General features: G+C 37.2%; 1 pseudogene; it reads left to right on the top strand.

Moving 5' to 3' along the window:
* The first annotated feature begins 14242 nt into the window (after positions 1–14242).
* LOC114389188 lies at positions 14243–21224 on the top strand (annotated as a pseudogene).
* Positions 21225–21624: the final 400 nt, after the last annotated feature.

Below are 21624 nucleotides of genomic sequence, written 5' to 3' on the forward strand. Positions count from 1 at the left end.
ACAACACTCGCCGCAAAGGTGATGGCAACCCAACACTATGGTTACGTCGCCCACGGGGAGACACCCTAACGTCCCCACCGCATCTCCTTGCTCCCCCAGAAGCAGAAGGGAGGAGAACCACCGTGATTGGGATAGGTTCCTTGGTCGGGGAAGCGGTTGAAGGTCACGCCCTCCCACAAAGGCGAGAGGTGCCTCCACCAGTACAACACGAAGCCACCCTTCCGAGGAAGAGGATTCACTGTCAGAGGCCCCATGATGAGTATTCTCTGAGGAGGAACCGCCAATGGAAATAATGTGACACCCTCTACCCCTCACATATATACTAATAAGGAATAAAAAAATTAAACTTAATTCAAGTTTTTAAAACATATTTAAATACAAGCCTTTCAAGAAGGTAGCAGGCTCACATTCACCTTTCTAACATTATCATAAAATTTTTCTAAATAAATAATAAATTCACTTCGGCTCAAACAAGGCCGTCTATAAAACCCTATACCCCAATGCCACATCCTATCAGAGCGTTGTGTCCCAACGTCCTTCAGCACATGGTTCCTTAAAGCAATTCACCTAGTCATCTGCTCCCCCGAACACAAAGTTCAAGATCATCACAGGATCCAAACACAAACAACACACGGGAGTGAGTTATTACATTCCTAACTAATAGAGAAACAAGACAACTAGATATACATATCATATAAACCAAATAAAACTTAGTTACACGAAATTCATGTAATTCCACCACTTTGTCATTCAAAGTTCACTTTTCAATCATCAATCATATTACACAAGAATCACACGCTCTGATCAAGACATAATAACACATCAATTTCATAATAAACAATTAGCAAGCGCATGAGACAGTTATGCTAAGACTCAAGCCTATATGCAATGTGGTACCATGTCAGTGAAAAACCACCCTGGGGCGCTTAGGAGTACATAACAAGACACACCACACAATGAGTTTGTCAGGTCACTCTCACTAAGTAAGATCATAGGGAGACCAGTCAGGGTCACGATGTTTTGCAAGAATACTCCAACCATATGGGATCAACATAGGCTTAAAGGAGTACTCAAACCCGGTGACCCCCAAGGCCTACACTCCGAAGAGTCCGTCAGGGCCTCTCCCTCCTGATTCAGGTCCAACCCCTAAAACAATTTTGCATGCAGACACTGCTCATGAATTATACAATACCCACGACCTCACGCTCGTGTTTTAAACACGTTCAACACAATTACACTATGATTTAACACTGGTTCCTAAATAGGAAACCTACACTTTCTCTTTAACACTGGTTCCTAATTAGGAACCTACACTTTCTCTTTAACACTGCGCATCAACGCTTTTCTCAAGATAACACTGGTCGGGTTATTGTACAATTCATAGCTTACAACACAAGTAATGTCACATCAAGTGTTAACTACACACTTATCTACAACCAAAACTCATTCACAATTTCACACCTCATAATGTCACAATCCACCATCACATGTTTACACGTATCTCACAAATTAACACATGTTCAACTTTACACTTATATTCAATCTCAATAACAATATTATAATCTCAAAGCCACATGTTATTTCACAATTTATCACATATTCCATTTATAAACACTGCTAGTGAATTACACAATACCACGACCTCACACTCATGTTTCAACACATTTAACACATTGCGCTACAATTTAATACTGGTTCCTAAATAGGAGACCTACACATTCTCTTTAACACTGCGCATAAACAATTTTCTCAATATCAACACTGGTCGGATTATTGTATAATTCACAGCTCATAACTCAATACACACATCTCAATACACATGTATCTCAAATCTAAACATAGTATTCTCGAACTCCAACATTTGAATAATTTTTGGAATCACACAATAACAACACTACAACATTATTTACAAAAAATATTAATATAAATAAATATATAACTAAATCTATATATATAAATCCAGCAACGTATATCATATTTGATCATGAATTTAAAGAAAGTTTTCAATGTACCAATTTTAAATAATTATATAAACACTTTCTCATATATATAAGTATACATGAATTCATATATATATTATCTAAGAATACAACACATAGTCTATTAGAATTATTTTCTCAATTTCAAATATAATATCAATTTTAAACTATAAAAAAAACTAAACAGCATGAAAAAGGGAAAATACAAACTCAATATCTTCTTACTTAATTTCATCAATTCATACTACGGTTCACACTCAATACAAGAACACATTAATTTCACAAAAATTTCTCATTGGGACATCAAATGATTCATCAAACATATATAATTTATATATAACTCAAAGTTATAATTATAAGGATAAAGTAAAAATTGTAGAAACACCCCAAAACTCATTCCAATTGATACTCTAAGGATCCCTGCACATGTTCTCACTAATCCTTAATCGTGAATAACTCATCCCTTACCTCTGAGCGGACTCACGTGTCTTCAGCCAGCGATAGCAGTATCTCTAGCGGTTCCCTGAGATTCCTTCAGTTATTCCTCCGACTGCTCCGATAGAATTCCCAAAACGTCAGAGAGACGGAGAAGAGATTAAAACCTCCACTTGTACTGTCTTCATGCGATTCCTTTTTCTCCCTCCACGAATATTATCTCACAAATCCCAACGGTGGAAGTGTGAACAAATGAATTTCGAACAACATATCCAAATTTCATGAAAATCCAACGGCTAACAAAACCAGGATCGTAGTTTTACCGAGACAGTTTTGGGTTTCTGCGAGAAATTAAAATGCTACAATGCGAAGGGTTTTCCTCTAAGCTCAGATATAATTTTGAAATTCCCAACGGTGAGAATGTTCGGAATTGGGTTGCTAACATGATACTCAAATTTCACGACGATCCAACGGTGAACGGGTTCGAGATCATCATTTTTCTGAGACAAGTTTGGTGGGCTGCGGGAAAAAGAAAGGGTTTTGAGAGGAGAAGGGGAAAAACGAAAATGAGGCCAAAAGGAGGCAGCTGACTTAACATAACTATTTATACCTAGTATACTCAGCCTATTATTTGCTCTATATTTATTTATTTATTTATTTTTACTAAAGTTTTTTAAATTTATTTATGAAAAAAAATGGGATGTTACAAATAACCTCCTAGTCCATCTAGGGTTTTTGAATCAAACCCCTGGAATCATTGCCACCCATGCCGATGGTGGAGTCAGACAAAAATGAAGACATGATTAGAAAGAGAATACCTCAAAGGATCAAAGAAGGTGACTGAAAAAGAAAAGGAATCGTAATCATAAAAGCAAAGAAGATTAAGGAGGAAGGAAATCAAAGTGACTCTGACACGAAATCAAATGTCCATTCCATTTAAAGAGAAGATGGACTCTTCGGTAACTGGTGGGAGCTGAAGTGGTGCCTTAAAATTTTGCACCATGACGTAGCCCCACTCACCTACACACCACAACTCTAGTATGTCCCCACTCCACGAGTGACATGTATGCAAGAGTACTATGCATGCGCCGCACACGCCTACAGCAGTAGACAAAATGTAACGTTTGTCTTCAATTCACCCTCCAACGGTCAGAAAATGGAAGAGTTGTCAAATATGTAGGCTTCCCTCACCTGACACGTCATACCTCGCATGTAAAACCAAAAACGTGTCCACCCCTGCTAACTTGATAGAAGCAACATGGACTTTGTCTAGGCTCGGGGGCTTAATAAGCTTCACAGACCTGCAACTCTCACACCTGTCGAGGTTATCGCTCTCAACATCGGACAACACTTGTTCATACTTGGGGGCTTGACAAAGTCGTCACCCTCGTACTTGTCAAGGCTATTACTCCAGGCATTAAACAAACTCCCTCGACATAGGATAACCTCCTTCAACACTGGACAACCTCTTTCGCTCGCAAGCCGGCTCAGAGCTTAGGGGGCTTATGTATTGTCCAACAAAATACATGTGTCATTTTACGTGACACTTTGAGACACACATCAACCCTCCATGTTAGCCCTAGCACAAGAGCATGGACGCCCAACCCTTAGTAGTCGCGCTCCATAACCGACAAGTCATCTCTAATCTTCTATTATTCGAATATACTATCATCTTTTATCTCTTGACAACTACTCAATTATCTACAAAGCCACACATTATCTATAAGGTACAAATTATCTACTAGTTTTTATCTTTAACTTTATTTATAAGCTACCGACTATTATTTACAAGCTGATAATTATCTGCAAGAACTATAACAACCCCTACAAATAGGGACCCGCAACTCCATTTCATTCCTATAAGTAACAAGTTCCTTTGAACCCTTAACACATCTCGAACACACATGCACACCCATTTTCATACTCGTGTACTCATACTCTCTTATTTTCCTAACTCATAAATTTACTTGAGCGTTGAAGTCCTTAATTTTGCAGATCCCCCCTTTTGTCCTCCTAACAAAGGTCACTCTTAGTCGATATGCGAAGTTCAGAAGTCCACCTTAGCCACGTTCACCCTTATGTGTGCTAGCTTCGGATTTTGGTAAGTACAATATTCAAGCTAAAAATTATTAGATCCACAAGGAGGGCCAAGGCAAGAACAACCTAGCTAGCTTAGGTAAAATAGCCATCCTCGAGGATGCATAATCCTGGCTTAATTAGGTAATTAATCAAAGTACAATGAGATTAAAATAAAACATAGATTGATCCTAATTTTCTTTCTTTTGTGTGTCAACAAGCACCAACCATGGTGATAAGAGAAGAGACCTTATAACCAGCAAAAAACACGGAGAAAAAGATTGCAATAAGCAGTGGCAGCGCTGCCCCAAGGGCATACGCAAAAGAATCAATTGAAATTCTAAAGGCCATCCTGTTGGAAGCCCTAGTCATGAAGCTTGCAACCCCAATTTGTATCATGCTCGCAAGTTCCTTTGTTGGACCTCCAACTCGTGAGGGTTGTTGTGTAGACCAACCCTTCCTTTGCTACCAAAACAGCTCCTCTAAACCACAGTGCTTTCTTCTCTATCTCTCCTTCCACGCCTGAGTTTGACATTTGCGAGCTGCAGCAAGAGCAAGTAAGAACTAAGGAGGATAAAAATATTCATAGATTGTATAATAAAGAGCGTGCCATTTAAGCCTCCATTAATTAATGTTAAATCAAAGAGAAACTCTTGAATAAACACAAACCCTGCATATTATTTGTAGGCACGACTAATAAAATAAAATAAATAAAAAACTAAGTTCTTAACTAAGATAAAAGTTCAATATATTCAGTCAAAAAGAATAGTTCAATATTCTTTCAGTTGTTTTGATTATCTTCTACCTATTTTTTTTTTTTGCTAAACTGCAATATAGCGTTATCTTTTTCTTGAGTCTTAGATCCTAAGTTCTGTTAATCAAACATACAATAGCTAAATAACACATCAAACATGTTTTTGAGGGACTTACTGTAGATTCAAGTATATTTTTTACGAATGACGAAAATGATTTCCCAAAAGAAAAGGATTTCCAAATTTGTATGTCTTGCCTAATAAGTTCCCACTGTGAAACAAAAGCATTTTCAAATGAAGAATATCATTTAATTTCAAGGCTTTAAAAAACTCCCAAATTCGAGAATATTCAAAGTGGTGGTAGAAGTTGTCATTAGAGAGAACTCTTGTAACTCTTTGTGAAGGCCCGTGCTTTATTCTGATTTTTGTAGTTTTTGATTATAATGCTAGAAGATGTGGATATCTTTCCTTAAAATATGTGCTGAAAAGGCCCATGCTTTATTAAGCAAACTTCTTTGTTAGTATTATTTTATCATAATTACGAATAATAATTTTGATAAGTGTAATAATATGTAACACCAATTTTGCGTGATCACAATAAAGCTCAAAGTAGAGAAGTGAGTCTCATAGAAAAACATTGAATTTTATATTGGTGTACTGTACAGATTTATTTGTATTATATACTTTTTTATTTGTATTTATTTATAAATATTTTAGTCTCTTATTTTATTTAAGTAGTTTCTGTTTTTTTATTACTCTTTCTATTTTAGTGGTTTAGTTATCGTTATCTCTTTATTTTTTTTGTAAGATTTTTTTTTCTAGTTTACTTATAATTATCTTTTTTGGTAAACTATAATTATAATAATCTTTTTTTTATAAATTGTCCCTCTTACTCATGACTTCATGGTTTACAAATATGATCTGAAATTATAAAGATGTAGGTTTGATAATAACATTAAATCCAAAAATAGTATCGATCTTTTTTGATAAACAGATGTTATTGTTTTTTACATAAATGATGTTATTACGTAAGTGCTAAAAATTAAATTATTCACATTAATTATTATGTAATTTTAATATTTATTTTTTTGGCAGTAATTAAAGTATTAACCCAATTGCCCTTCTCATTAGGTTGAGGACTTGCCATTGACAAGGGGAAATCTTGGAGTTGCTATTGAAGATAAAAAAAAATAGTCAGTCTCTGATTACCCAGAAATCACCACGACTACTTTAACCTCTTGCCATCAACAATGCAATGTTCTAGAATGGCTGGTCGAGCGCTATGTGCAACGAGTCGTGTCAAATCTTTGATATCAAGGTTTCCTTTTGTTTTGAAGTCGCATTAACATCCCCTCTTTATAAGATCTCAGGTTTTCTCCTTTGTTTTTTTTTGTCAAGACCAAGACCTTGTCAAATCAAAATTAGATCTTAGGTTTCTGATATGCATAATTCTATTAATAGGGGTAAATGGGACAATTCATTGTAGTTAGAGTCCATTAGAACAATTGTGGTATGTTTTGTATATACCCTTATTGTTAATAACATAAGCATCAAACTTGTTGGCTTAATTCCATCTATCTCTTTTCTCAATTCTTCTATGCTATCTTCTCTCTATTCTTCCCCAATTATTCCCTGGTACCATCACTGTTATCAGAGTTGATGCAATTCTACCCCCCACGGGTATTGGATATAAGATTCTAAGAAGATTGAGCTAGAAATGTAGGAGAAGACCCTAGGATTCTCATGGGTCTTAGGGTAAATTTTGGGCACATGGGTTAAGTATGAGTCAACTTATCTTTGTGCATATTAGATTAGGATTTCATTGTTTTTGGGCCTTGTAGTTAGGGCTCCATAATGTAGGACTTTTCAGCACTTGTATTTTAGGGCACCTAGACTAGTTTTTGTATTAGGAGTAGTTTTGTAATTTCACATGATGTGTGTGTTGAAAATAAATTTAATTGAATTGGGAGAAGCCCAATCCAATTAAATTTTAGAGGGGGAGGTGACCACTTGCTTGCTACACCCCATTGCCACATCATATAGTCACACTTTGTACATGTCTTTCATGCTTTACATGCCTCATGACACCTAGCACACTTAGTGGAGAATCTTGGACTTGATCTTGGATTAGTGAGCTGAACCATAACTAAAATTCACTAATCATAATTAGTGAAATTTTGACTCCAAAATTTGGCTCCACAAATTCAATTTAAATTCAAGTGAAATTTGAATAGAAATTCAAATTTCCCTCCAATTTTGTGTCACACTTAGGCTATAAATAGAGACCATGTCTGTGTATTTTTTTCAACTTTGATCATTTGAGAATTACACTTCAAATTTCATACCTCATTTGAAGCACAAAATTTCGTGCTCCTTCTCTCCATCTCCCTTCACTCATTTTCTCTTTCCTTCAAGCTCTTATTCATGACTTCCTATGGTGGTGAGCTTTTTCTTGACTCATCTTCTCCTTGAAGTGGTGTCTCCAATCATCTTTCTTCTTTCTCCATTATGCTGCCAATTAACTTCAAGAAGCAAAGGACTTCATTGATGAAGAAGATCCAAGGCCTACAAGCTCCGCATGGAATTACATCAAGAGCTCCTGATCTTGGAGCGAAAATGGCAGACGTGGCTCTTACAATGGCAATGACCAAGGAAGTGGAGGAGCGATTACGTGCTTCTATTAATCAACAAAGAACCTGTTACAACATTTCATTAGGACGCTTAAATAATTTTTGTTGTAACTTTGTTTTACTTTACTATTTTTACCCTTTTGCAATTTCTTTTCCTTTTGCTTAAAATGTATTGTGCGGTGCTGGTACTAATTAGTAGGCAATGGTTTTGTTACCTCACCCTTCCTATGGGTTTTGTAAATAATCGAGTATATAGCACAATTGTGCAAAGGAAGGAGCAACAAAATATTCAATCAACCTTCTTATCTAAAATTTCTCTATACATTTCTATATTTTATCCCTTGCTCATCTGGAATTATTCATACATTGAATCCCCTGTACTTGGATCAGCGAAATCCTGGAGAATCTATCTCCCTAAAATCCAAAAGTTCTATCTCAATTGGTATCAGAGCCTCATCCTGAGGCTTTCACCATGGTTGATGCAAATAGATCACGGCTCAACATTCAAGAGGTGGAACAAACCCATACTCGAATGATCAATGACTCCAACACTGAGATGCAGCTGAAACTTGATCAGGTCACTGCATCCTTAGCTGAGCTCAAGAGTTTGTTCACTCAACAGCCACTCAACCAACTTGGGAGCTCTATGATCAACAACATAGAGAGGACCCAATATGGTAGCAGACTCAATACCCAAGTGTTTGTTGGAATTCCTCAGACACAATCGTTCCCATCACAAACCCATTACTCTACGAGGTTTTCTAAGGTTGAGTTCCTTAGGTTTGATGGAATGAAAGTTAAGGAGTGGCTTTATAAATGCAAGCAATTTTTTGCACTAGACAACACCCCACCTAAATCGAAGGTCCGATTGGCTTCCAATCATTTGGACGATAGTGCGTTGTAGTGGCACTTGAATTACATGAGAGCAAATTTCAATATATACCCAAGCTGGCCCCAGTACATATCTGACATCACCTGACACTTTGGTACTGCTTATGATGACCCACTTTCTCTCTAATACAATTGAAGCAGACTAGGCGAGTACAAGAGTACTTGAATGAGTTTGAGCTGATGTTAATCCAGGTAACCCTTCCTCTTGAACACTCTTTGAGCATTTTCCTAGCTGGCTTAGAACATAATACCCAAATGCATGTGAGAATGTTTGCTTCCACAAGCATTGCCCATGCTACCAAGCTAGCCAAACTACATAAAGCTGCTAATCCCAATTCCACACCCACCTAGCCTAGTACCAAATACACCTCAAGCTATATCAGTAAACACAACAATGGTTCAAATCAAACCTTCCTAAACCTGAAAACTAAATCGATACTCAGAAAAACCCCCCAGGACTTGTAATGCAGCAGAAATGGCAGAGAGGAGAGCTAAAGGACTCTGTATGTTCTATGATGAACCCTTTACACCTGGTCATCAATTGAAACATAAGAGATCCCAACTCCTAGTGATAGAAATGGAGGATGATGAGCTAGTAGATGAGGGAATAGAGGTGATCAAAGAGAATGGGGTGGTCACTATGACATCTAATCAAGGGGATAGACCTTAGTTATCAATAAATGCTCTCTCAGGTGCTTCGACGTATCTAACCATAAGGGTAAGTGGATTGCATAATGATGCAATCCTACCCCCCAAGGACATTGGATAGAAGACTTCAAGAAGATTGAGCCAGAGAAGCAAGAGAAGGCCCTAGGGTTCTCATGAGCCTTAGGGTAGATTTTGGGCCCATGGGTTAAGTATGAGCCCACTTATCTTTGTACATATTAGATTAGGATTTCATTATTTTTGGGCCTTGTATTTAGGACTCCATAATGTAGGTAGGGTACTCTAGTAATGTAGGACTTTTCAGCCCTTGTATGGGCACCTAGACTAGTTTTTGTATTAGGGGTAGTTTTATAATTTCACATGCATTAAGTGAATATTTGATATGTGTGTTGGGAGATAAATTTAATTGAATTGGGAGAAGCCAAATCCAATTAAATTTTAGAGGGGAAGGTGAACATTTGCTTGCTACATCCTATTACCACATCATATAGTCACACTTTGTGTATGTCCTTTTTGTTTTACATGCCTCATGACACCTAAGCACACTTAGTGGAGAATCTTAGACTTGGTCTTGGATTAGTGGGCTGAACCATAGCTAAAATTCACTAATCATAATTAGTGAAGTTTTGGCTCCAAATTTGGCTCCACAAATTCAAATTCAAGTGAAATTTTAATAGAAATTCAAATTTCCCTCCAATTTTGTGTGACACTTAAGCTATAAATAGAGACCTTGTGTGTGCATTTTTTGAACTTTGATAATTTGAGAATTATAATTCAAAGTTCAGACCTCATTTGAGGCACAAAATTTCGTGCTCCTTCTCTCTTTCTCCCTCCATTCATCTTCTCCTACTTTCAAGCTCTTATCCATGGCTTCCTATAGTGGTGAGCTTGTTCTTGACTCATCTTCTCCTTGCAGTGGCGTCTCCAATCATCTTTCTTCCTTTTCCATTTCGCTGCCATTGAACTTCAAGAAGCAAAAGACTCCATTGATGAAGAAGATCTAAGGCCTACAAGCTCCACATGGAGCTACATCACATAACTAGAGGTTGCTACAAATTTTGATTCACAATGGTAGCACACACAATTTTTTAGATTTGCAGCTAGCCAAGAAGTTGGGGTGTAAACTAGAATCCATAACCCCACTCCCTGCCAGTGTGGCAAATGGTACTTGGTTAGAAACATTGTACGTTCGCATGTAATATTCGTGGCAATTACAACAAACTCAGTTCATATTCGATGTAACAGTGTTACCCCTCGGTTGTTGTGATTTGGTGTTAAGGGTGGAGTGGTTATCAACTCTCAACCTAATTGTGTGGGATTTTGCTATGCTACATATGGAATTTTCTATGGAAGGTAGGAGGTTTGTTCTCAGAGGTGCTAAACCCTATAACATTAAGCTGATTAATAACAAAACCTTATCCCAGGCGATTTAATGAGGAGCACAATTATGTTTCCTGCATATAGGTAACCCAGACAATTGCTTGGAAGTTCCATCTTGCACAATCTCATTAGTGTAAGCTACAACTCATGTATTACAAGACCTAATTGCTACTTTCATTCAGGAATTGCAGGATATCTTTTAGGAAACTACTCAACTTCCCTCAAGGAGAATTGGTTTTGATCATAGGATTCCTCTAAAGAAGGGGTTTACTCTCTTTAGCACGCGACCTTATAGGTATTCTATCATTCAAAAGGATACAGTTGATAAATTGGTGAAAGAAATGCTCAACTGAGATATCATCATGTATAATAACAACCTTTATGCATCCTCCATGGTGTTGGTTAAGAAAAAAGATGGCTCCTGGTGCCTTTGTGTAGGCTCAACCAACAAAGAGTCAAAGATAAGTTCCCCATTCCACTTATTGAAGATGTGATGGATGAGTTGGGGGGTTCCTCTATCTACTCCAAGTTAGATTTGTGCTCTGGTTATCACCAAGTGAGAATAGAGGAAGGAGAGGACAGGAGTAAAAAACAACATTCAAAACACATGCATGGCATTTTGAGTATTTGGTGATGCCCTTTGGCCTCACTAATGCATAAGCATCATTTCAATCCTTAATGAATCACATGTTCCACTCTTTCCTATGGAGATTTGTTATCATCTTCTTCAATGACATACTCATTTACAGTCCAACATTGGAAGCCCATGTGATACATCTTAGATTAGTTTTTCAGATCCTCAGAGCAGAAAGGCTTTTCCTCAAGCAGAGCAAGTGCACTTTTGTCACCTCAAGGGTGGAGTACTTGGGCCATTTTATTTCTCAAGAAGGGGTGTCCATTGGCCCTTCTAAGGTCTAGGAAGTTGCGGATTGGCCACTTCCCAACAATATAAAACAATTTAGAGGGTTTTGGGGGTTGGCTGGTTATTATAGGAGATTTGTGCAAAATTTTGGTAGCATTGCCAAACCTCTCACTGACATGCTTAAAAAGGATTGTTTCTAACAATAGATAGAATCTAGGGATTTCACTCTTTGTAGTAGGATTTAATATCTGCACCCATTTTAGCCCTTCCAAAATTTTCCAAGCCCTTTGTGGTGGAGACAGATGCCCCAGGTTCAGGAATTGGGGTTGTAGCAAGAAAAACACCTCATTGCTTACATCAGTAAAGCTTTGGGCCTTAAACAACAAACCATGTCTATCTATGAGAGGGAACTCCTTGTTATTGTCTATGCGGTTCATAAGTAGGGTGTCTACCTCTCCCAAGGTCACTTTATCATCAAGACATATCAAAAGAGCATTAAATTCATGTTGGAGTGGCACTTGAATACTCTTTTTCAACAAGTTTGGATGGCAAAGCTTATGGGGTTTGATTTTGAAATTCACTATAAGGAGGGGGCTAAAAATGTTGCAGCAAATGCTTTATTCATAAATCAGGTGCTGAATTACTTCCTCTTATGCTCAGTTACGCGAAGGAAGATCTTTAAGACCAGATCAAGGCCTACTGGTCCTCAAATTTTGTCTTACAATAGCTGATAAATGATATCAGTGTTGATCCTCTTAAACATCCAAAGCACTCTTGGCACAGAGGTGAGTTGAGAGGGAAGGGCAAGCTAGTTATTGGAGATAGCCTAGAGCTCAAGCTAGTGATCTTACAATGGCTACATGACTCCCCTTCGGGTGGACACTCTGGCTGAGATGTTAGAACTGCAAGGGTCAAATCCCTATTTTGTTGGAAGGGCATGAATAAAGAGATCCAACAATATGTTAAGGGTTGTGATACTTGCCAAAGGTGCAAATATGATGTTGTAGCCTCTCTGGGCCTTTTACAGCCCCTAGCTATTCCTAACAGGGTATGCAGAGACAATCGAGTCCGATGGCATGCAGAGACAAATTATGATCATCTGTCCCTTTTTGTCGAAGACTTCAATGTCTTTCGACCGAAACTATTACAATCTCCCCTTTGCCAACCAAAGACAAGTGAGTCTGTTGGCATGCGAAGATAAATTATGGTCATCCGCCACCTTTGCTATCCAGAGACAATCGAGTCCGATAGCATGCAGAGGCAAATTATGATCATCCGCTACCCTTGCCAACTAGAGACAAGCAAGTCCGTTGGCATGCGGAGACAAATTATGGTCATCCGCTTCCGTTGCCATCCAGAGACAATCGAGTCCGATGGCACGCAGAGACAAATTATGGTCATCTGCTCCCTTTTGTCGAAGACTTCAATGTCTTTCGACCGAGACTATTACAGTCTCTCCTTTGTCAACCAGAGACAAGTGAGTTCGTTGACATGCAGAGACAAATTATGGTACTGACACTAATTGGTAGGCTACGGTTTTGTTACCTCACCCTTCCTATGGGGTTTGTAACTAACCAAGTATATAGCACAATTGAGCAAAGGAATGAGCTACAAAATATTCAATCAACCTTCTTCTCTAAAATTTCTCTCTACATTTCGATTTTTTATCCCCTACTCATCGGGAATAATTCATACATTGAATCCCGTGTGCTTGGATCGGCGAATTCTTGGAGAATCTATCTCCTTGAAATCCAAAAGTTTCATCTCAGAACCACGAGGAAATAACAATTCAATGAAATTCAAAAGACTATAAGAGGGTTAGCGTTGCAAATGACATAATCAATGAACCGAGGAAGAGACTCAAATAGAAGCGAAGGTGAGTATCGTGTCCCTACCAAATTTACTTGTCTTGATTTTCCTAAATTTACACAAGATGATGTCACTAGTTGGGTATCAAAATGTGAGAGGTTTTTTTCTGTTGGATGGCACGCCGGAGGAAAGTAAGGTTACCATGGCTAGTATAACACACACCAATAGTTCGTCTGATCGAGAATTTGGCAGCAAATGATTGGACGGTTGTCTTCAAACACACATTGTGAGAAGCAAACTCATGTGCTAACTGGTTTACCAAATTTAGAGCAAAATATGAAGATAATTTGTAGCATTGCAGTATCTACCCTCCCGAGTTATCTCATCTACTTTTGGCAAATACCATGGGTGTAACCCATATTAGATTTTAATTTTCTCTATTGTTTTTATTAGCTTAGGATACATAAAAAAAATATCAAATTAATTCTTAAAAAATATGTCAAATTAGTTATTTAATAGTTAAATAACTAAATAAGATCTCACAAACATAACAGCTGGATATATCAACACATTTATTTAGATATCTGGAGACTAGATCAAAATTTTAATTCTTTTTGAGAATTAATTTTTTTCGGATTTACATAGCAAAATGGTGAAAGATATCAACCATTTAACGTAAAGCAATCAGGGGTAGAAGCGGCAAAGACTCAATTCTTGGTGGGAAAACGAAGGATTAAGTCGTTACAGTTCAAAAGTTCAAAACAAAACAGCGAGTAGTATTCCAAGCATCGCATCTCAACGCACTACTACTCATCTCGCGTCACCACTTTTATCCTTATCTCCCCCTCAGGTTCTCGGAACCTCCGAGCCCTATGTTCTCTCCCTCTTCTCTTCTTTCTTCTCCCTGAAATCCCAATTCACGTTTAACTTTGAATTGGGTTTGTTCGAATCCCAACCCTTTCGATGGAAGCTAACAGGATTCGGGAACTTAAGATACCTTTGCTGCAGGCTCCAGTAGACGGCGCCTTTAGGACCGTTACGTTCCAGCTGAGTGACATCAAGTGTGCTTCCTGTGTGAATTCCGTCGAGTCCGTCGTTAGGAACCTTAACGGCGTCAAAAGCATCGACGTTTCGCCACTTGATGGAAGAGCCGCAATCAAGTTTGTTCCTAAGTTTGTTACTGTAAGTCAGACTTACGTCTTTTCTGCTCTATTTTATTTTATTTTTTTGTTTTGTTTTAGAGTTTAATTTCTATGCACCGTGGGATTAAAATTTATACCGTTGACCAATCAGAGTAGGAGTTTTAAATAGTTTTATTTTGTTTTTGAATAGTTAATAGTATTATATATGATGATTCTCGATCATGTAATAATTTCTGCAAGGTATAGATTATTTTCTCTGTGATTTTTGATGTGTTTTATAAACAGAGTCAATATAAGTGATGCAAAAACCCAAATGGGTATCTAAACATAGCCTTAGATGTTGTTTCTTAAGTGCTTTTGATGTTTTTGTGAGAATTGAAGTTTCACTTTGATAACCTATCCTCACTATTAATGCAAAGGTTTATTATTTGGCTTGTTGAGGTAAAACTCTAATGCTGATTGGAGAATAACACCAAAAGAACAAAAGGAAATGCATCTATGTTTTGTCTAAGTTGTCGACTTTGAAGGACTAATTTGTATAAATTAGAACTTCCCGGGACTAAATCAATAAGAGAAAGTCTGGTGATATTGTAAGTACAAAAGTGTATGTTAAGTACTTAAGTTTTTGGTGTACTCCAATATTTACACTGACCAAAAGTCTGGTGATATTTTTTCTTGTAGGCTAAACAAATAAAAGAAAGCATAGAGGAGAGTGGGTTTGGAGTAAAAGAGCTTCATGAGCAGGACATAGCAGTGTGCCGAGTGAGGATTAAAGGAATGGCGTGCACAAGCTGCTCCGAATCTGTTGTGAATGCCCTTCAAATGGTTGAAGGGGTGAAAAAAGCAATTGTTGGTCTCGCTTTGGAGGAGGCAAAAGTGCATTTTGATCCTAACCTCATCAATGCTGACAAGATAATTGAGGCCATAGAAGATGCTGGTTTTGGGGCTGATCTTATTAGCTCTGGGAATGATGCAAACAAAGTGCTTCTAAAGCTTGAAGGGGTTGATTCTGCAGAGGATGTAAATGCAGTAATGTCTTCTCTTGAATTAGCTGTGGGAGTGAACCATGTTGAGATGGATTTGTTAGAACATAAAGTTACTGGTAGTTATGATCCAGACATTACAGGTCCAAGGTATCTCATTCACTGTGTTCTGGACGCTAGCTGTGGCTCCAAGAAGTATGAAGCAACCTTGTACTCTCCTTCGGGGCAAAGAGAAAGGGATAAGGTGAATGAAATCCGTATGTATAGGGACCAATTTTTGTTCAGCTGCTTATTTTCTGTTCCTGTGTTTGTATTTGCTATGGTGCTTCCCATGCTTCCTCCTTATGGCAACTGGCTAAACTACAAGATCCACAATACGCTTACTCTTGGGTTGTTTTTAAGATGGATTCTTAGCACGCCTGTGCAGTTCATAGTTGGCAAAAGGTACTATGACTATCAATAACTATTTAATTCTAATTTCTTTTCTTGTTAATGTTTCTCTTTATTCACCAAAGACAATTTTATTGTATTGTTTTCAAGAAATTGGAGATTCTTATAGTCATTTTACTATGGCTATTACTATTAGGTTCTATGTAGGTTCATATCATGCACTGAAGCGAAAATCCGCTAACATGGACGTGCTGGTTGCGCTGGGCACACATTTGAAGGACAAGATTTCTTTGAGACAAGTTCCATGATGATATCCTTTATTCTATTAGGGAAGTACTTGGAAATTGTGGCTAAAGGGAAAACATCAGATGCTTTAGGAAAGCTGACTCAACTTGTTCCTGATAAAGCTTATTTAGTAGCAATTGATACTGATGGAAATATCATGACAGAGACAGAAATTGACACTCAACTTATACAAAAAAATGACATAATTAAGATTGTTTATGGGTCCAAAATTCCTGTTGACAGTATAGTTATAAAAGGGCAAAGCTATGCCAATGAAAGTATGATCACTGGGGAGGCAAGACCTGTTGATAAAAGCCCAGGAGACAAGGTATTATTCTTATGTTATGAATTGCTAGTAGTTTTTGATGTTACTGATTATGAGAGCAGAAGCATTCCATAGGGGTGAACATGAAAAAAACAGAAATAAAGGTGAGTGTCCATGTTGAAGGGTGAGAATTCCATGAAAGATAGCTAATAGGAGCTATGTATTTTGTTACAGAGAAATACGGCAAAATCCTAATTACAGAGATCAAAATTTCTCAAAAAACAAGATAATAAAAGAAGACTGCTGATCCTTGAGGTTCTGTAAACCTCTTGCTCAAATCATTGAGTTACCAGCTTGTCTTTCCCTGGTTTAGCCTCCCCTCCCCTTATTTTTCCTTCTAACAGTTTCCCTTCCTTCCCACTCTCCTTGCCATGTAGCCAAGGTTGTTACAGTCCTGAATCCTTCTTCTGCCTGTTACCATATTCCATGTAGTCTATCATGAGAATTCCAAACAATAGGTGAAACCAAAAAGGTGAGAGTGGATGCACACTGTGATGTGTTTACTCATATGATTAAATTAAAATTTACATGTATACAAAGACATTCAAGAGGTTAATATATTTTATTTTCTTGGGAAGGGGGATTTAGTGATGTGGAACCTTTGATTTCTCATTTTTTTATTCCATGTTCTAGTGGTTCAAATTAGTCTAAAGTGGCATGATTTAGTGGTAAGAACATTTTTAATTTTAATTTCTTTTGTTGTGCTGGACAGGTTATCAGTGGAACCATCAATGAGAATGGCTGCTTATTGGTTAAAGCCACACATGTTGGATCCGACACTGCACTTTCTCAAATAGTTCAACTCGTAGAAGCTGCTCAACTGGCCAAAGCACCAGTTCAACAACTTGCTGACCATATTTCAAGGGTTTTTGTTCCAATAGTGAGTGTTGTTCCTCAACTATACGTTTCTAGTTTTTTTTCCTTAAAAGAGGTTTAACCTCTGTAGCAACTTAATATAATATATATCTATTTAGGGAGACTGAACTTATATGTGCTGATTGTGGAGAATAAACAAATTCAATAATAAGCATATTTTTGGTGGGAATCCTCTTAATTGGATGATCTGGAAAGGGGTTATTTCTTTTTTAAAAGGTTTTTATCTTGGACGTGCTATGCAAATAATCACTTTTATACTCTAATTTTGGGTTTTTGGAGTGCTTCCTCATGTTGAAACATTTCAAGACATAGTGGCTTATGCCATCAGTTAACTAATTACTTTGGTTGCCTCATATTTTTGTTTATACACTAATCTAACTTGACTTAAAATGAAGGGATGACAAAGGTCCTGCATCATTTTATCTCTTACTAGATATCAGCATTGCAACAATATTTTATCCATGGGAAGCTTCTTAGTTTGCGTTTGCATCCTTAGGTGGTTGTTGCAGCTCTAATAACTTGGCTTGGATGGTTCATTCCCGGGGAAGCTGGTATTTACCCTAAACATTGGATACCAAAAGCAATGGATGCATTTGAGCTTGCTTTGCAGTTTGCTATTTCTGTGCTGGTTGTTGCTTGCCCATGTGCTCTGGGTCTTGCAACACCAACTGCAGTCATGGTTGCTTCAGGCATGGGTGCTTCTCAAGGTGTTCTGATCAAGGGTGGAGATGCACTGGAAAAGGCACACAAGGTAATGCTATTTTTTTTCCTGTCTCTCCATATCTTGAATTGTAGTATGTAAACTTTGCTTGCATTTGGAATGGAGAGTACTAATAAATAAAAGTTAGTAAATGCAACATTTTTAACACCACATGTGAACCTTTTCCCAATTGTTGTTTTTCAGGATTAAATTGTTTGAGAAAAGGTACCTAATGGTAAACAACCATCATAGTTTCTCATTACTTTTGACTTGTGACAAAATCTATAGACTGCAAGTTGTTATATTACTTAGCATGGGGCCTGCATTTAGAAAGTAGTCTAGATTGCGTAAGTGTCTGCAATGGCAACTAGACATAGTAATAGGACAAGATGATATAACCATGCCTGATAGCATTGTTCTGTATGATCCCCCATGTTTCAGCATTCATAATTTCGTTGGTGTGAAATCTGTACAATTAACCTTTATTGACAATGCTATTTTTCCCATTTTTCTTTGTCTGCATCCCTCTACTGTGATTAATAGACTGCATATTTGATGAGGCAAGGAATTTGTCAATATTTACATTCTTTTCTAGGTGGCAACATATTCCCTATAATTTTATTGTATTTCATTTGTTGAAATCTCATTCATTGTTCCCAATGCAGGTAAAAATTGTTGTGTTTGATAAGACTGGGACACTAACAATTGGGAAGCCAGAGGTAGTTAGTGCAGTGCTGTTTTCTGAATTTTCTATGGAGGAATTATGTGACATGACAATTTCTGTAGAGGTACTTTTTTTTTTTGTATTGAATACTGTACTTATTTGGATATCTGAATATTTGATGTAACTTTATTCTTATTAACAATTTTGGAGCCTATGATGGAAAGAGATTAATATAAAATAGAAACTGATTCTAGTTTTGATAAAAAAAAGTTTGGTTGTCTTCGTAATAGAAAAAATGTTGGCTTAGGTTGATTTCAAGTGGTTTATTTTGAAATAGATTTCAAAGAAATTTGAAAGACACAAGACAATTACATTTGTCTTCATTTATATAGTATGATTGGGTACAAAATTTATTTTGACATTTTGTTGTAATGGAAAAAAATGTTTGCTTGTAGCCTTGTATGGATAGGAGGTATTGGGAAGGAATTTTGGAATGTAATAATATCGATTCATATAGATACAGAAGAAAGAGTTCTCTATTGATTCAAATGCTCTACCTACAAGCAGTTCATTTTAAAATAGATGTCAAATAAATTTGAAAAACAAAGGACAACAATATTTTGTCTTCATTTATAGCATGTTTAGTAACAATTTTCTTGAGGGAGATAATCGTTTTTTCTAATAACTTTCTCAAGAAGTTGGCAAAAAAAATAATTATTTCCTCAAAAGAAGCTGAACCAAAAAAAATAAATTCTAATTAGTATGTGCTCCCTGGATTTTGATTTGGTGTTTGAATTCACAGTTTGTTTATTGAGATGAAAAACATAAAGGAGAACGAATATAAATGTGCGTGAAGTTTTTCTAATCTAGATTTCTTTTAAGCTAATTATTTATACAAATTCAGGCAAGTAGCGAGCACCCGATAGCAAAAGCTGTTGTGGCACATGCGAAGAGGCTGCGCCAGAAATTTGGTTCTTGCATTGAGGAAGTCCCAGATGTGGATGATTTTGAGGTACACATGGGAGCTGGTGTAAGTGGAAAAGTTGGTGATAGAACAGTTGTGGTTGGAAACAAGAGACTCATGCATGCTTGTAATGTTCCAATATGTTCCGAGGTTGAGAAGTACATCTCTGAAAATGAAATTCTGGCTAGAACTTGCATTTTAGTTTCAATTGATGGAAAGATTGCTGGTGCATTCTCTGTAACTGATCCTGTAAAACCAGAGGCTAAACGTGTCATATCTTTTCTCCATTCTATGGGCATCTCAAGCATCATAGTGACTGGTGATAACTGTGCTACTGCAACTGCTATTGCAAATGAAGTGGGTATTGATGAGGTCTTTGCTGAGACAGATCCTGTGGGCAAAGCTGATAAGGTGAAAGACTTGCAGGTAAGGCTTGTAAGCTATTAAGCTATTAGAAACTCAAGCTAAAAGCAAGCCACAATAGGATATAGTAAACTTCTATAGTTGATACGAGAAATGCTACCCCACTTTCTTGCACACCCTTTTGAATACACTCTTTACTATTGGCTAAAATTTATTAGAAATCATAATTTTGTGTCTCATTTATTTAACGAAATCCACTTGTAATTTTGCAGTTTCTAATAAATTTAATCCTATAGTAGTGTGTGCTAGAAACTAGAAAGTGTGGTGCCAGCACTCTCCTCTCATCAATACATTTTGATTATAACATGATGTTTAAAGGACTAACATTAGAGTTCATATGAAACAATAATAATTTCTGATTTTTGAAATTGAAACTGGATGCAGATGAAAGGAATGACTGTGGCAATGGTAGGTGATGGAATAAACGACTCACCAGCCCTGGTTGCTGCTGATGTTGGCATGGCAATTGGTGCTGGAACTGACATAGCGATAGAAGCAGCTGACATAGTTCTTGTCAAAAGCAGTTTCGAAGATGTGATCACAGCCATAGACTTATCCAGAAAGACCATGTCGCGCATCCGGCTGAACTACATCTGGGCTCTTGGTTACAACATTCTTGGCCTGCCAATTGCGGCTGGAGTCTTATATCCCATTGCTGGAATCAGATTGCCCCATGGCTTGCTGGTGCTTGCATGGCTGCTTCCTCTCTTAGCGTGGTTTCTTCGTCTCTTTTGCTGCAGTTCTATAAAAAACCTCTTCATATAGAATCCTCCTTATGGCCTCTTTATGCCTTCCTAGTTTGATTAAGGTCCCCATCATTTTGGCCACAAGACTAAGGTCAGGTGAAACATTTTTCGGTTACCCAATTGGTATAATTCTTTTACTGCTACTATTTGGTCAAAAATAGGTTGGCCCAAAGTGCAATGTTTCATGTAAACAGTTGATTGTCCATTTTGCCTACATTAATAACAAGTAATTATCTGCAGTTTGAATCTTGAGGTTGTTGGAACAAGAGTTTGCAAATGAATCAGGAGACTTATTAATAGGTTCCATTGTTTGGATTTTGAAATTGTCAATGGAACGAAATGGGAATAGATCTCGTCTCATTCCATCCAAAACCCCTTAATGGAATAAAAAAGTATTATATTCGCAGATATCTCTTGTTGAACTTAGCTTAATTTAAACAAAATAAAAACCAAAAACCCTGCACTCTATTCCTAGGAATGCAGTTATCTAGTCCTGCTCTATCAAGTTCTAAGGAAACAATATATTTTTCAATGCTAAAGTTTCTAACAGCACATATCAATGGGTGATCAAACCACAAGCATGCATACAATAAGCGTAGATAGAAACATTGAACACATGAAAATAACTTCAAATAGATAATAATAA

Source organism: Glycine soja, chromosome 16 (assembly GCF_004193775.1).
Source record: "Glycine soja cultivar W05 chromosome 16, ASM419377v2, whole genome shotgun sequence".
Taxonomy (NCBI): Eukaryota; Viridiplantae; Streptophyta; class Magnoliopsida; order Fabales; family Fabaceae; genus Glycine; species Glycine soja.